General features: G+C 41.4%; 1 long non-coding RNA gene across 1 annotated transcript in view; it reads left to right on the top strand.

Moving 5' to 3' along the window:
• Nucleotides 1–509: 509 nt before the first annotated feature.
• The window catches only part of LOC140495670 (uncharacterized), a 328864-nt gene continuing 313083 nt past the window's right edge, over nt 510–16290 (top strand). The window contains exon 1 of the long non-coding RNA XR_011964070.1: nt 510–595. This is a non-coding gene — a long non-coding RNA (uncharacterized lncRNA). The remainder of the gene's footprint in view (nt 596–16290) is intronic.

Below are 16290 nucleotides of genomic sequence, written 5' to 3' on the forward strand. Positions count from 1 at the left end.
AAAAGTGAAGCAGCACTTAAACCATCGTGCTCCAATTACTTCAGGTGTGATGTAATGTCAACCAGCTGGCAAGTTCATACTATCAATTTTTTTTTGTTTCTTTAGAAGAAAACTTAGGCAACATGTAAAAGCTGGCTGCCAGATGTTCCTGAGTAATAAAGAAAGTGAGGGGTGAAGTAAGTGTTTGACAAGAATACACAGGGAGAGGTTTAATCATGAGTTAAATGTTCCGTGACACAATTATTGTGTCTTTGTTAGTGTGCTTGTATGTTTAAATAGATAATCATGTATTGTTACTGAACTCCCTTACAATATAAAATTAGAGCCGACAGCTGTTGTTGATTTGGTTAATGGGGAAGGGGATTTTTTTTAAAGAAGCACTGTTTTTTCAAAGCTCTTTCTGGACAGTAGTTCAGGTTTGGCTGCCTTGTTTCTAATCATTACATTTTCAAGGCTTTGAATTTCTCTCTTATTTTGATTTGTGTTATGATTTCAACTCTTTGATCCCACAGCCTCTGAATCATTATACAGCATGAAGGAGGATGGAAGAATCTGTCTAAAAGGCACAGCTTCTATTAAATCACCACAGGCTGAGGTAGTTTCTTTTATATATATATATATGTGTGTGTGTACCTAGGTTTTATCACTATAAGCTGCATACTCTTTAAATAAGAAGGGACTCAAATTGGGCCCTTAATGAAACTGAAATGAAATGTGTTTTGCTAAGGACTGTGTCTTTAGTCTGTAGTTGTTTTAAAAGCATACTTGTTGCACACACCTATACAATTATTTGCTGTATTAGAATTCAAACATACTCACCCATGGTGTGCAGAGGCTGAAACTCAATTCTCATCAGGCTCTCCTCACTCTATCAAGACTCCCATGTGCCATCTATAGTGTCTGCAGCTGACGCCTACTCTCCGACCTTGTGGCTCTGAAGGAGATTATTTTTTTTTGTTCCTTGCTTTTCAATACTAATGGTATCTTTTCCCAATTTTTAGCTGGAATGTAAATTTGAAAGGAAATCTGTGGGACCAGTTGTTTTGTTAATTCCTTGTGAGGATTGCATTTTTAATCTTTGAAACGGATCCCTTTTGAGCCTGCTCTGGGTCTCCACTGTAACAATCTCAGTCAGTGCCTGGCACTTCCAAATCAGTCCTCTTCTACTCTCCCTTGTATCAGAATCCCCAAAATAAGCAACAGAGAAAAATATTTTGTCATAATACTGCCAGCATTTAAAAGGGGATGGAAGCCAACTTGTGAAATAAGAGACCGTTTGAAATTGTGAAAATGATCCCTCTCGCATTCAGGCACCTATGAACACAAAGACTGCAGCTGTTATGAGTTCTTGACAAGACTGTTCAGGACCACAGCATGTATTCAGTGAGGCTCCTGCACTGGATGTTCAACTGTTTGAAAGAAAAGAGGCAGGTGAGCAAGCATTTAAAAATGGAGAGTGCAGCAGACTGAATAGATAATCAGGTAGCTGCCCCAACAGTCTGGGGATCTCCCTGTATGGCTGTGTATTTTACTAAGACTATGTGGTGTTTATAGACATGCCCACTTTCTGCACCCTTCAAAATACATTTTAAATCCTGACCCTTTCTCTTTCCATTCTGACCGACTCCACCCACCATTGGACATGAGCAAATCAGCCAGCAAAGAAAATGGATGATAGGCAGGATTCTTCCTGACTCCTCCGTGTTATTCTTAATTCAGTCTCCACCACTACTTTTTTAAAGTCATTCTAGTCATTTTGATAGGTGTGACAAGATCCTGCCACTCCAACCATGACTTGAGACTGTGGCTGCTGAATATGTTTCTAAAATAGTGTCAAGTTAAATCGCAAGTGAAAGAACGGCGGATGCTGGAAATCAGAAACAAAAACAAATATTGCTGGAAAAGCTCAGCAGACCTGGCAGCATCTGTGGAGTGAAATCAGAGTTACCGTTTCGAGTCCAGTGACTCTTCCTCAGGACTGATGATATCTAGGCTGGACCCAAAACATTAACTCTGATTTCTCTCCACAGATTGCTGCTAGACCTGCTGAGCTTTTCCAGCAATTTCTGTTCTTGTTTTTGAAGTTAAGTAACATTGAGAAAACATAATGGTGCTTATCAACTTTAAAGCAAAATTACTTTCCTAAACTTCATTTGCCACCAGGTGATAGAATAGAATGGAATGTGTGTGTGTGGGGAACAGCGCTCATGGTGCAGTGGTAATAACCCTAACTCTGGACCAAGAGGCCCAGATTCAGGTCCCACCTGCTCCAGAGGTATATGGTAACTTCTCTTCACAGGTTACTTAGAAGATATCCTAGAGTTAAATGTGTATCTTGGCTTCTGCACCAGTAATTCCACTGGTTACAGGTGGAGGGCCTAAACAAATTTAGCCAAGTCAGGGCTGATCCAATGAGGATTTTGATTCACCCTCCACTTTGGAGTTAGTGTTTTAGAATTAGGTCCACAAATCGAAAAATTATGAAGGCTTTATCATTGTGCAGGACTCTATTAAGTACTCTCACAAACATAGACATCATGTGATTACAGAATTATGTTTGGTGGAGATGCTGAACATCTTTCCACCATTCCCCAATGACACAATGAATTGCATCTGATAACACAGCTCTACTGTATTGATGCAGTAAACCTTAGGAGTGGTGTGCAGTGGTAGTTTTTCTCTCTGAAACTAGACCAAGCTGTGCCCTGTAGTTTGGCATACTTGAAAAGAATGATGGCTGCAACCTTCATAATGAGCAGCAGCTCGAACAGTGTAATAAGCCGGTATTGCCATACAACAAAAAGGCTTGTGCTTTTAGATGTAGTTTTGAAAAAAAAATTGTCTTTTAGTGATCTGTTTTTATAATTGAGGGATTTATGAACCAGGAACAAACATAGGTCAGCAAGCAAGGGTATATGTATAGGAAGGGTTTGGAGGGATATGGACCGGGTGCTGGCAGGTGGGACTAGATTGGGTTGGGATAACTGGATGGCATGGGCAAGTTGGACCGAAGGGTGTACTCTATGTCATATGACTATCACTCTATGACATGGGGAGGTAAAAAGGACTTGGGACAAGTTTGGATACTAGCACTAGAATTTTGGATAAGCATGGGTTCATAGAAGGTGGAAGATAAGAACCTGATAAGGAGAGATTTTGAATGATTGAAGCTGAAGCCAACTGTATAGATAAGGATTTTAGCAGCGGATAAGGTGAGGCAGGACTGGAGGTGGATAATACAGTGAAGTGGATGTAGGTGATCTTGTTGATGGAAGGGCTATGGGGGGATTATAGAGTCATAGAGATGTACAGCACGGAAACAGACCCTTTGGTCCAACCCGTCCATGCCAACCAGATGTTCCGACCCAATCTAGCCCCACCTGCCAGCACCCAACCCATATCCCTCCCAACTCTTCCTATTCATATACCCATCCAAATGCCTTCTAAATATTGCAATTGCACCAGCCTCCACCACTTCCTCTGGCAGCTCATTCCAGACACATACCACCCTCTGCATGAAAAAGTTGCTTGTTAGGTCCCTTTTATATCTTTATAACTTTCCCATCTCACTCTAAACATATGCCCTCTAGTTCTAGACTACCTGACCCGATAAATGTCTATTTATCCTATCTATGTCCCTCATGATTTTATAAACCTCTATAAGATCACCCCTCAGCCTCCAGCATTCCAGGGAAAACAGCCCCAGCCTGTTCAGCCTCTCCCTATAGCTCAAATCCTCCAACTCAGGCAACATCCTTGTAAATCTTTTCTGAACTCTTTCAAATATCACAACATCATTCTGATAGGAAGGAGACCAGAATTGCACGCAATATTACAACAGTGGCCTAACTAGTGTCCTGTACAGCCACAACATGACATCCCAACTCCAGTACTCAATACTCTGACCAATAAAGGAAAGCATATCAAATGTCTTCTTCACTATCCTATCTACCTGCGACTCCACTTTCAAGGAGCTATGAACCTACACTCCAATGTCTCTTTGTTCAGCAACACTCCCTAGGATCTTACCATTAAGCGTATAAGTCCTGCAAAGATTTGCTTTCCCAAAATGCAGCACCTTGCATTTATCTGAATTAAACTCCATCTGCCACTTCTCTGCCCATTGGCACATCTGATCAATCTGAGGTAATCTGAGGTAACCTTCTTCACTGTCCTCTACACCTCCAATTTTGGTGTCATCTGCAAACTTACTAACTGTACCTCTTATGCTCACATCCAAATCATTTATGTAAATGACGAAAAAGTACTGGACCCAGCACCGATCCTTGTGGCACTCTACTGATCACAGGCCTCCAACACCACCCTCTGTCTTCTACCTTTGAGCCAGTTCTGTATCCAAATGGCTAGTTCTCCCTGTATTCCGTGAAATCTAACCTTACTAACCAGTCTCCCATGGGGAACCTTGTTGAATGCCTTCCTGAAGTCCGCATTGGTCACATCTACCGCTCTGCCCTCATCAATCCTCTTTGTTACTTCTTAAAAAAACTCAATCAAGATTGTGAGACTTGATTTCCCACGCACAAAGCCACATTGAATATCCCTAATCAGTCCTTGCCTTTCCAAATACATATACATCCTATCCCTCAGGATTCTCTCCAACAACTTGCCCATCACTGCCATCAGGGTCACTGGTCTATAGTTCCCTGGCTTGTCCTTACCACCTTTCTTAAACAGTGGAACCGCATTAGAGCTGAAATATGTGTTGCTGGAAAAGCACAGCAGGTCAGGCGGCATCCAAGGAGCAGGAGAATCGACTTTTTGGGCATAAGCCCTTCTTCAGGAATCAGTGGCACCACATTAGCCAGCCTCCAGTCTTCCGGCACCTCACCTGTGACTATTGACGGTACAAATATTTCAGTAAGAAGCCCAGCAATCACTTCTCTAGCCTCCCACAGAGTTCTAAGGTATACCTGATCACGTCCTGGGGATTTATCCACCTTCACGGGTTTCAAGACATCCAGCACTTCCTCCTCTGTAATATGGACATTTTGCAAGATGTCACCATCTATTTCCCTACACTCTATATCTTCCATATCCTTTTCCACAGTAAACACTGATGCAAAATATTTGTTTCTATCTCCCCGATCTCCTGCGGCTCCACAAAAAGGCTGCCTTGCTGAAAATTTGAGGGGCCGTATTCCCTCCCTAGTTATCCTTTTGTCCTTAATGTATTTGTAAAAATCCTTTGGATTCTCCTTAACTCTATTTGCCAAAGCTATTTCATGTCCCCTTTTTGCCCTCCTGATTTCCCTCTAAAGTATACTCCTACTGCCTCTATACTCTTCTAAGGATTCACTCAATATATGCTATCTATACTTTACATATGCTTCCTTCTTTTTCTTAACCAAAACCTCAATTTATTTATTCATCCAATATTCCCTATACTTACCAGCCATCCATTTCACCCTAACTGTAATATACATTCTCTGGACTCTCTTTGTCTCATTTCTGAAGGCATCCCATTTTCCAGCCATCCCTTTACCTGCAAACATTTGCCCCCAATCAACTTTTGGAAGTTCTTCCCTAAATTGGCCTTTCTCCAATTTAGAACTTCAACTTTTAGATCTGGTCTGTCCTTTTCCATCATTATTTTAAAACTAATAGAATTATGGTCACTGGCCCCAAAGTGCTCCCCCACTGACACCTCAGTCACCTGCCCTGCCTTATTTCCCAAGAATAGATAAAGTTTTGCACCTTCTCTAGTAGGTACACCCACACACTGATTCAGAAAATAATCTTGTACACACTTGACAAATTCCCCTCCATCTAAACCCTTAACACTATGGCAGTCCCAGTTGATGTTTGGAAGGTTAAAATCCCCTACCATAACTACCCTATTATTCTTACAGATAACTGAGATCTCCTTACAAATTTCTTTCTCAATTTCCCTCTGACTATTATGGGGTCTATAATACAATCCCATTAAGGTGATCATTGCTTTCTCATTTCTCAGTTCCAACCAAATAACCTCCCTGGTTGTATTTCCAGGAAAAGCCTCCCTCAGTGCAGTTGTACTGCTATCCCTTATCACAAATGCCACTCCTCCTCCTCTCTTGCCTCCCTTTCTATCTTTCTTGTAGCATTTGTATCCTGGAACATTAAGCTGCCAGTCCTGTACATTCTTGAGCCATGTATCTGTATTTGCTATGATATCCCAGTCCAATGTTCCTAACCATGCCCTGTATTCATCCGCCTTCTCTGTTAGGCCCCTTGCATTGAAATAAATGCAGTTCAATTTATCTGTCCTAACTTGTTCTCTGCTTTGTCCCTGTCTGCCCCAACTGTTTGACTCACCTTTGTTCTCAACTGGACCAGTCTCAGATTGATCTCTGTCCTCACTATCTCCCTGGATTACACCTCCCCCACCTTACTCGTTTAAATCCTCCTGAGGAGCTCTAGCAAATCTCCCTGTCAGTATATTAGTCCCCTTCCAAGTTAGGTGTAATCCGTCCTTCTCGTACAGGTTAATTCCGTCCCAAAATTGAGTCCAATGATCCAAAAATGTAAATCATTCTCCCATACACCAGCTCCTCAGCCATGAGTTCATCTGCTCTATCCTCCCATTCCTGCCCTCACTAGCTCATAGCACCGGGAATAATCCAGATATTACTACTCTCGAGGACCTCCTTTTTAAATTCCTGCCTAACTCTCTGTAATTTCCCTTCAGAATCTCAAAGTTTTCCCTTCCTATATTGTTGGTTCCAATGTGTACAATGACCTCTTGCTGGCCCCTCTCCCCCCAGAGAACATTCTGCACCCTCTCTGAGACATCCTTGATCCTAGCACCAGGGAAGCAACACACCATTCTGCTTTATCGCTGCTGGCCACAGAAACGTCTATCTGTGCCTCAGACTAGAGAGTCCCCTAATACAATTGATCTCTCAATGACATACCCTTCATTGCATTAGAGCCAGTTTCAATACCAGAAACTTGACTGTTTGTGCTACGTTCCTTGGAGAATCCATCACCCCCTACATTTTCCAAAACAGCATACTTGTTTGAAATGGGGATAGCCACAGAAGACTCCTGCACTACCTGCCTACCTCCTCTTACCTTTCCTGGAGTTAACCCATCCATGTGACTGTATCTGCAACTTTTCCCCCTTCCTATGACTGCCATCCATCAAATCCCCTTGCTCTTGTAAATTCCTCAATGCCTCTAGCTGTCTCACCAACCGATCCGTTCAATATGATAGGATACGCAACCAACAGCGTTTATTGCAGATATAATCCTCAGTAACCCGCAAACTCTCCCTAAACGCCGACATCTGACAAGAAAAGCATATCACTCTATGAAAGGCCATTTTTGCTCCTTCACAATCTACAGACCCAAAAAATAGCACCGTCTTATTCCTCTTCAAAACTCTACTCCAGGTTAAATTAATATTTATGGCTTATGTTTTAAGTTTAATCAAGAGACATATCTCAATAAAACATATAACCAAGAAAGAACCCACGCTACTCACTACTGTAGACTTACTGTAAGTCCACGCTTAAATATCCACCTCTGTTTCTTTGCTGTGACCTCTCCCATACAGATTCCTCCAAGATTAGTTGAGAATTTCACTGTTAATTTTCTCTGACGCACTCCGATGTCCAGCAATACATGACTTCAAACAGCAAAGGCAGTAACTGCGCAGGTTCACTGCTGTGTCAGGGAGCAGTGTGGGTTTCTTTTTCTCTCTCTCTCTCTCTCTCTCTCTCTCTCTCTCTCTCTCTTGCACTGACCTTACCATGTGCTTCCTTTGTCTGTTCTTCTCCCTTTTAAAACTGCTGTTGTTTTGGAACTTTGGAGAACGAAAAAGTCAAAAACAATGTAGCAGCATATAAAAAGTAATTGCTGCTCCTGGAATTCGAGAAATCACCTCCAACACCTAAAATACCTCAAAAAAAGAGCAGCTGTTACAGCCAGAAATTTTTCCCGAGCTCATTTCTGGGTCAGAGAGGATGCTGAGCTTTGAGACCAGTCTGGATTAGAGTGGTGCTGGAAAAGCACAGCAGGTCAGGCAGCATCAGAGGAATCCTGATGAAGGGCTTTTCCCCAAAATGTTGATTTTTCTGTTCCTCAGACACTGCCTGATCTGCTGTGCTTTTCCAGCACCACTCTAATCTTGACTCTGATCTCGAGCATCTGCAGTTCTCACTTTCACCAGCTTGAGACCAGTCTGGTTCAGTCTCAGACAGTGATGCGGAATTGGGGATGGAATTGATGGCAAGAGAGAAGAGATTGTGTCAGGAGCTGAGTACAGACACTTGGGCCTTCCCAATATTAAACTGGAGTTAATCAATCCTTGACATGGGGTTGATTATTAGACTATTATCATGATCTGACATGGTGAACAGCATTGGGAAACATTTGTACCAATGGGGTCAAGAGTCAGCAAGCAGTTAAACAGTCAGCAAGCAAGTTAATCTACTCGTGAAACACAGCTTCTTGGTATGCCCCATCAAGAGGCCAGTGTAACTCACCCGAGAAAGGTAAATGATTATTGTATGTGTCAGATGGATAGCAAGCAAGGTCAAAGGCATATTGTTAGAATGCCCACAAAATTTCCGAGTATAAGTTGGGGCACAGCAAATTTCCTAACAGAACTTAAAATATTTAAACAGTGCTCAAAGTTATGACTTCTAGATTTGGGCGTGTTCAAAGAAAAAGGCAAGCTGTTAAGATTTACTTAGCTATTGGGAATAAAGATCAACACAGATTTAACATGTCAGGATTAGCAGTCAGAGAGTTAAAAGATCCCCAAAGGAGATGGAACACGTTAGAGTACTGTTTCAGAGTCAGATTAAACTCTTGTGCTTACTGACTAAGGTTCATGTCATTTAGAGAGAAACCTACAAAATCAATAGACCACTTTACGAACAGATGCAGAAAAAAAGACTCATACTGTGATTTTTCAGTTTGGGAGCTAGCAAATGGAATTATTAAGTTAGTGATCACATCCACTCTGATGGAAGCTTTCCAGAAAGATTTGTCACACACGCTGAAGCCTTGAAGAGTTACTGAAGGATGAACACAAGTACAGAGCAATTTTTTGGAGGTCGATGAAGCTTCGGGTCCTCAGAACAAAGTTGACATTTGGTTCAACCATTAGACTCCTTGATCAGAGCATGAAATGTGGAAAGTGTGGCCATCTTCATACATCTAGGAAATGCCCAGCTTTCAATCAATTTTGCAATGTATACCAGAAAGGTCATTGGCTTAGTTAGTGCACTAGAGCAGTTGCTGATGCAGCAACAAGGAGCTGTGCACTGGCCCAAACAAACTGCACACAAAGAGTAATTTCAAGTTACAACAAAGACCATTAGAGGTGTATGAATGATGTGATTGACAAACCAGCATCTGACAAAGAGTAGTGGGAATTCACGTGGTCAGTCTCATGGAAAATATCACTGTCATTGCAAACATCCAAAATATCTGCAACAATTCAAATTATCTGTCTTCAGAAAACAGAAAATTATTTATTATTGGCTAAGGTTAATACAGAGCCAATTGTGAATTCTGAAAAAATATATACCCACAGACATGGAAAGTTATAGCAAATGCAAATCCAATCAATTTACATGAACGTCAAACATTTTCAACATTGTAGATGCTGCTAGACCAGTAGTCACATGTAAACAAGTATATCATGACCTCACACTAGTCACAATCAATTGAATCAGTCAAACATCAGAGACCCAACAGAAGTTGCAGCAGACTTTTCAAGAAACATTTGCAGAACTGACTGAGAGAAAAAGACACTTCCACTTCTTCTGAATTAGTGGATTTAAAACCACAGCTTTGTACTGTGAAGATAAAAATGAAGTTCAAAAGGGAAAGTCTGAGCAATTCACTCAGGCTAAATCTAAACTTGAGCATACCTTTGAGATGGTGAAGTCTTTGGGGATACCTCTGCCTAGTTTACAGTGATGAGGAGGTGTGGTGTTGGACTGATGTGGACAACATTGAAAATCACACAACACCAAGTTATGGTCCAACAGGTTCATTTGGAAGCGCTAGTCCTGTTCCGAAGGGCCTGTTTCCACACTGTAAGTAATCTAAGATGAACAGCAAAGAAACAGACCCTTTGGTCCAGGCTGATCAGGTATCCCAACCTAATCTAGTCCCACCTGCCAGCACCCAGCCCATATCCCTCCAAACCCTTTTTCTATTCATATACCCATCGAGGTGCTTTTAAAATGTTGCAATTGTACCAGCCTCCACCCCTTCCTCTGGCAGCTCATTCCATACACGTACCACCCTCTGTGTGAAAACGTTGCCCATTAGGTCCCTTTTATATCTTTCCCCTCTCACCCTAAACATATACCCTCTAGTTCTGAACTCCCCTACCCCAAGGATAAAACTTTGTCTATTTTCCTATTCATGCCTCTCATCATTTTATAAACTTGTAATGTGTTATACTGTTTTAAATAAACTGAGTTCATCAATCCTTGATGAGTGGTTGACTATTAGACCACTATCATTAACATGTCAGCAACAACTGAGGGGAAACAATGACTTAGTGGTATGGCTGCTAAGGTCTTTATCCAGAGATCTAGATGCTCTGGGGACCTTGGTTCAAGCCCTGCTATGGTAGATGATAATATCAAAATTCAATTGAAAGTAAGAATCTAATGATGACTATGAAACCATTATTGATTGTCAAGAGATAGCCAGCTGGTTCATTAATATCCTTGAAGGACACTGCTATTCTTAGCTTGCCTTAATAATCATTTTCTCACATTAAACAAAATTGTAAATTGAAGTGGTATTTTCCAATTTATATTAAAATATGGTACCTAACATGCCAGTCTAACTGCCAAGAATATTCATTAAAAGCTCACAGATGAGTGGAGTCAAGTTTCTCTAGAATCACAGCATGATCCTGTGTCCCGTGTGTTAGAAGCTGTCGGCCAGTCAGAGATCTGGGCCTATTTCCTTGAGGAATCAATGGTGAGAAAGTCAATGACTATTACACTCTTTCCTCAAGGTGTGGTTGAGCATGCAAGAACAGTGGGATGGCTTTCAGAAGCCTGCCCTATGTTCCTTTTTTGTGCTTTTAATTGACCCCCATTTGGGGCAATTGAAAGTCCCTCCTCAGTCTAGCTGTCAAATCACCCTGGTTTCCCAGTCAGGAGCCTAGTGATCTTTCTCATTTACGAAAAAGGTAAGAAAGTGGTGAATTGAGGTTTTTTTTTAAAATTTAAACTAGATTTTGCATCAATCTGTTCAGATGATGTTACTATTGCATGCCTCTGGATAAGGTGGGAATTGAACCCAGACCCTTACTGTTCAGGGGGAGGGACACTACCACTGCACCACTTGATTTGAGGTTCTTAAGTGGCCATTAATTGCCTCTTTAAGGAGTTTAAATTGGTGGACAATTGAGAAAGTAACCCATGGATATTCTCACCTGGGCTTAATTAGTGAAATAACTGAGCACAGTGGTCCTGGGGTGAAACTTAACTGTGTGAGGCAGTGAGAAGAAGCTGTGTTTTTCCTTCCAGGACCTTCAAAGAAGGGAAAATTGCATTGAGTACTGTGTAGAAGTTTTAAAGATTCCTTAATTCATTTGCAATGGCATTGTGTCAATTTCAGTTCATGCTGGAAAGGTTTGTTGAAGTTGCTAAGCTCCCAACCAAAATAGATCCTAGTTTGCTGCAGTGTGCTTGGCCTGTTATTCCAAAATAATTATAATCATGTGAGCATAAAGTTTTGAATTAAGTTGTATATGATTACCTTTCTGAACTGACCCACAGTTGCAATATTGGGTTGGATATTACATCCCTGGTATATTTTGTTGAGATGGAGATGGTGCACAGCCTACCACCTACCCACCCACCCTGAGCTCATCCTGATAATCCAGAAGTGAGTGACAGCCCTCCATCAAATTGTTATAATGAAGTCGAAGAGTATGGTGCTGGAAAAGCACAGCTGGTCAGGCAGCATCCGAGGAGCAGGAGAGTCAATGTTTTGAGCATAAGCTCTTCGACTCTGATCTCCAGCATCTGTAGTCTTCACTCTCTCCTGTTACAATGAACCTGTTACTTGAGCTTTTAAAAGGCTCGATTGACCACAATATTGTCCTGCCCAAATCATCATTAAAGTTGGCATGAGCAGGCAGGCGAGAGTCGGCAACCCCTTTTTCTTACAAGTTTCTGCAACTGCAGGAAATGAAATGTGGGTTATTAACATTGGAGGATGCTCTGGGTGAAATTCCCCAACCGGTAGTACCCCTCTTCCTTCTTCACTGCATGGGCCTTAAAACCCACCCTCGCTATCCCCTCTACCCCCACTAAGGTCACTAAACTCTCCCTATCCAAAGCTCCTTATTTACCTGGGTCCAGGATCCATTGAGGCCTTTGTCTGGTGAATGGTTACAGTACTAGCAGCATTCACTACCAAGCTCTGGTGCTAGCATTCAAAATCAGATTGTTGGCAGCTCCAGAGAGTCAGAGTTCCTCCAACTGAGGGGCAGAGATCCCACTCTGCACTAACTGACCCCACCTATGAAAGGGCTTTCCCGATGAAGGGCTTTTGCCCGAAACGTCGATTTTCTTGCTCCTCAGGTGCTGGCTGACCTGCTCTGCTTTTCCAGCACTACTCTCTAATCTTGACCCCACCCATAGTGTTTCATTTTGGTGGGACGACTTGTTCTAAGGCAGTCAGCTTGCCCCAACTTTCCTTCTGGGGGCCAGTAGGACTTGGAGTCACACCAGCCATAGTAAACTCCTATAAATGTTGGCCCATTGACTATTTTGATGAGGTTGGTGGTAGTGGAAGAGTGCATATCAGACAAATGCAAAATCAGCTCTGTGCTATACCCCATCACCTTTTTAATCACTATGTTTTATTATCTTCTACTGACTTTGCCCTTAGTCATAGTAAAGTTCAAAATGTACGAATAATGTTTGGATGGATACTAAGTGCCCTTTGATTATTATTGCTGTGAATAAAAGAAAGGGTTTTGTGTGTGTGTGTGTGTGTGTGTGTGTGTGTGTGTGTGGGGTGGGGGGTGGGGTCTCCCTGTAAAATAACAAACTTCAGCACAATTTGCCACATGACATCATCTGCAGAACTGCCAACTGTTTGGCTTTGAAATTCTGCAACAAAAGGTTGCTTATTCACTTCAATTATTCTTAACAGATTCTAATCACAGGTCAGCTCCACAATGGTAGAACTGCTTCAGGTTTGAAAGATAAGCAATACAGTGGTCATTGTTCATGTTAAATCCTTGTGACTTTTCCAATGTTCTTTCCTTTTTCTTTACCTCATCCTCACGTAATGTTCAGTGTAAAAGTAGACAAAATAACGTACTTTAAATTACTGCCCACCGAAAGCTGCCAGATCACAAGTGGGTGCAATTAAAGGTTAATGCACCATTGCCAGTCCCATTCAGCTTCAAAGCTGTAAAATTCACCATATGTACCTTGAAATTATTATTTCTTCTACTAAAAATACAGCAGGTCCTGACAAATATCATAGTGAAGTCATTGCAAAAAAATTATATGGAGAATGATTTCACTGTATTAACTAGTTAAATCAGATATATATCCAATTTAATGAAGTACAGAATACTACCATTAACTCCCTCTCCAAAAAAAACAATTAAGAGAGCAGTTGTTTGCATTAATGCCGAGGGATTTTGGATCCATAACAAAGATTCATAAGAACTAGGAACCGGAGTAGGCTGCTCGGCCCCTCGCCTGCTCCACCATTCAATAGGATCATGACTGATCCAACAATTTTCCCATCCACTTTCCTGCATTTTCCACATAACACTTGATTCCCCAACTGATCAAAGATCTATCTATCTGAGCCTTAAATATACCATAAGGTCTCTGCACCCATGAGTCTCTGTGGCAAGGAGTTCGGAAGACTCTCAAACCTCTGAGAGAAGAAATTCCTCCTATCTCATTCTTTAATTGCACCCACCCTCCTTATTCTGAGACAATGGAGGTTGGTTTTTCAATGTGGGAAAATGTTCAAAGGCACTGAAGTGAATGTGGAGCTCATCTGAGGAGTGCTGTTCGGACATCATCATTGCCATATTATCATAAATATATGCACCTGGATAAACATGGAGAAGCAGTGGTAGGAAGTGAAAATTACAGTGTGGCTGGAAGTTGCAGGGATATATACTTATTGTTTGGATTTCAAGAAACAATCTTAGAACCAGTCACAATACATCAGCCAGCCATACTTGACACACATATTTTTAGTTTTAGTTGGTTGTCAGCAACTCTAGAGAGGAAAGCCAAGCTAGCTTCAAACAAAGACAAACATTTGCTCAGTTAAATGGAGAAAGGTTGGTCATATTTGAATGCGATTGACAATTATTCAAATCCAGGAAACCCTTGAAGGCTTTTCGGCAGTCATTAAGGAGCCATAATACTTTGAATTTTGATGTTGGTTGGAATACTCAGGAGAATTGCTTCAGCCAACATCAGCACCTGCAATGGTTTAAGAAACACAAGAAGAGGACACTGTATATAACAGCATTTAACAAAAAGAAACATAATTTTTCTTTGGGAGAACTGGGTGAAAACATCAGTAGTATGGATATTTGAGTTATCCGACAGGATATATTGGCAAATGTTGGAAAGGCCTGCTAATGATTTGGCCAATGTGTGAAATGGTCCCAAATCATAGTAGCCCAAGAAAAGGCAAGTGTGAGCCCTTTAGAAAAGTGTCCTTCCAGTTGTGGAAGCTAGTCAGGACTCTAGTGTCAGTGGATGAAAGTTCTCCTCCTTGTCTGGTTGTAAGATACCCTGGATTGATCCAGTTCCAAAGCAGCATAAATCTAAACATGGAAAAAGGTTGTATATTTATTGATATTGAACTTTTCACATTTTAGTAATTTTGTCAAGCAGTTTTCAAAAGAGAACATGGTCTTAAATCCTCTTGTGGGAGTAAAGGTGTCGGAGAAATTTGCCCAATAGATTAGAGATCACGAAAACACAGCTCAAAGTGAAATTGACAAACAGTTTGTTGCAAGCGATATTGCTGGAAGAGAAACTGTCTAGGCTACACAGAACTGACAGTCTGTGCAGGTAGATCAGAATTTCTCTTCCCAGAGCTGAGGATGAGACCAGTTTTATAATAATGCTGCACAATAAGGTTAATTAAGAAATGGGGAAACTACAATGTATCTGGAAATGGAGTAGTCTAGTTACAAGGATGCTAATTGGAAACCAGTTATCGGATGAATGTCCTATTCCATCACACAATACAACATCCTGACAGTATCGATGGTTCCATTCCTCTTCACAGGTAAGTATGAATGTCTCCTCTGAAATGGTGAGGTGTTTCCATTGTCCTGTTCCTTGCTGGTGCCTGTCTGTTTGACCTGCTGTTTGTGTGGCTTTGGTATTGCTGGGTTGTGAAACTACCCTTGGGACTTTGAGATATCTGTGGTGCCTCTGCCATTGTTAGTGAGCTTAAAGTGTATTCATTTGTCTGCATGGGCTGTCTGATTTGGCTTGTGAGCCCGCTTGGGAATTCTGGGTATTTTTCGGTACAGTTTGGCTAATTTTGCTTTTGTGGGCCTATCGTGGGTTGGCGGATCTTTTCCCATGCAGTTCTCTTCTCTTTTAGGAGACATGTATTTCTTCTTTGAAGAAGACATGCCAAATTAAGTGCTGGTGTGTCTGTGATATATCTTCTTCAGGATTATAGACCCTGGAGTTGAAATATCAGTCAAGTAGAGACCAGATCTGTTATTGCGGGCAGCAAGCTTTGCCATGGGGCCACAAGGTAGGAAGGGGAGTTGGCAACAAGGGGGAGGGTGTGGCTTTCATCTGCCTTTCCAATGCTCGACCTCTCAATGAGCCACAGGGTACCAGATATCGAGGGACTCCTTCTCCAAATTCGCCTTTGGGGAGGGCATTCAATTCTGCCCAATGTATCTTAGGAATTGTTCACATAAGTTCCTTAAAAATGAACAGAAAGGTCTGAGAAAGAATACGTTCAATTGATTGTGTTACCATTCAAAATCTTTGTTTTTCCTTTGTTACTTTTGATTTGTTTGCTTTAAGAAAAGGTGACAGCTGTAAAACCTTTTCAAATGCACCTACATTTATATCAATCCAACAGTGGGGTTGATCAGTTCCAAAGTAGTATAAATCTTGAGTGGCCATATTTCAAGCCAGAAAGAATTCCAATTTTTTTCTGTCGGAATTCATAATTTGGCTTTTTTGAATCCTATAATTGGAAGATTAAATTTGGTCAAAATAGTGTTTTGTTTTATCATTAATGCTGCTATTAAAAATAATTCTAGTGAAA

This window comes from Chiloscyllium punctatum, chromosome 25 (assembly GCF_047496795.1).
Source record: "Chiloscyllium punctatum isolate Juve2018m chromosome 25, sChiPun1.3, whole genome shotgun sequence".
Lineage (NCBI taxonomy): Eukaryota > Metazoa > Chordata > Chondrichthyes > Orectolobiformes > Hemiscylliidae > Chiloscyllium > Chiloscyllium punctatum.